We start from the raw sequence: 1,719 nt of genomic DNA on the forward strand, positions 1-1,719 counted from the left end.
TTGAGCTCAACCCCTTGAACTCAGCTATCATTTTCCATAGTCCTGTATCAACGAATATATCGATTATTGAAATTAAAAGAAGAGACTCTCAATAAGCATCATCTAAAAAATTGTCAATCAATTCAACAAAGATATCAATGAAAAGCCCCATAGAATTGTCAATTGAAGTCACAAATCCATACCATTGGTCAATAATTACACTGAATTGACAATGCACTGTCATTTTGCTGAAAGACATGGATCCATTCAATAAATTGCAATATTTCCTTTGCACTAATACAGATTATATGTCTAAGATCCTCCGGATGCTTATGAGAATTAAATTTTAGTATCTTCACAAAATTAGTGTTCTTCCCATAAACTAGCATGCTTTGCAAAGAACATAGACTTAACTTTCATATGTAAATATCCCATGTGCTAATACAGTTGTGACCAAATTGGGAGTAGATTGTCAAAGCTAGATGAACACATGATATGACAAAACATTCTTTCAACTTAATACACAAACCAAGACCCATATGATCGAGAAACTGAACACAAGAAATTCAATGCACAAGAGAATGCACAACTTTCTCTTATAGAAATTTACATGCTTTATGTTTTAGCTTCCAGAGTTAGGATTAAATGTTTCGCTATAGATGAAATATGGCACCTGGTTGTGAATGTGAAAATCGATAAAAAAAAATTACTCATCCTCAACCTCTGCAGAAAAATTTGGCTCTTCAAGCTTCTGTAACTTGGGCATTTGATCATTTGCACCATGAGAACTCATAGCCCTCGTTCTAAGAACCCCTCTCCTTGTATTTGTAGCAAAGCGAGATGCCAATAATGTAGCCCCTAGAAGAGGGTTATTCTGAGGAACTTCTGCCATGGTTGTGGAAGGGGTACCATAGCTTTCTGCATTAGCATCATCTGCTGAAGTAGCAAAATCATGACTGGGTTCCAATTCTTGCTTTTGATAATAGTAGAAGCTCTCCTTCTTAAGAAGTTATGCTGCTAACTTTCTTTTCTTGTAACACCGCTAGGCTGCTTGTATAAAGCAAGCTGACCATGTCCTCCACTGATGAGAATAGAACTAAAATGTATGTTGAAGTTTCTTGCTGTGCAACCGCCTAAATTGATTTGCAACAAACTTTAGATCTTTAGCCCGTAATGCAATGCTTCTACTTCCACCAATGCTTTAACAGTCCTTGTCGAGAATGGTAAGTTTAAACTAGATTTCGGAAGCAATGCCCAAGTGAGTAGCTCCTCACCACAGAAATCACCAGGACCCAATGTAATTGAATTGAAAAAGCCAGTTCTACCTCCATTGGTTGTTGCACTGTCTAAGTAACCATGGATGATAAAGAGCATTTCATTCACTGGATCTCCTTCTCGAACAATATATGTTCCTTCAGTGCTTAGAGCAGGTGTTAGCCATTCACATATAGCATCAATAAGTTGATCATCCATTTGTGAGAAAAAGGGGACCTGCATATAAGAGTCTAATAAGAACATCTTATTTTTTTAGATCAAGGAAAAAAAAATGGTAACAAAAAGTTAAAATATTAAAATATCTAGCTAGAATGTTAAAGCTACCTCCCAGTGCTCTATTCTTCTAAACTATTTTGTACTGAAATCTATAGCTTGGATTGATTTCATATACAAAATCCTAATAGACAAGAAAGATTTATCCCTTATTGCATCTCCATACATGTGGAGGTAATATATAGATGCAAT

The 1,719-nt window shown here is 35.7% G+C and overlaps 1 pseudogene; it reads right to left on the reverse strand.

Moving 5' to 3' along the window:
- Positions 1-201: 201 nt before the first annotated feature.
- On the reverse strand, positions 202-1,476 carry LOC131059737 (cyclic nucleotide-gated ion channel 17-like; annotated as a pseudogene).
- Positions 1,477-1,719: the final 243 nt, after the last annotated feature.

Source organism: Cryptomeria japonica, chromosome 9 (assembly GCF_030272615.1).
Source record: "Cryptomeria japonica chromosome 9, Sugi_1.0, whole genome shotgun sequence".
Classification (NCBI taxonomy): Eukaryota; Viridiplantae; Streptophyta; class Pinopsida; order Cupressales; family Cupressaceae; genus Cryptomeria; species Cryptomeria japonica.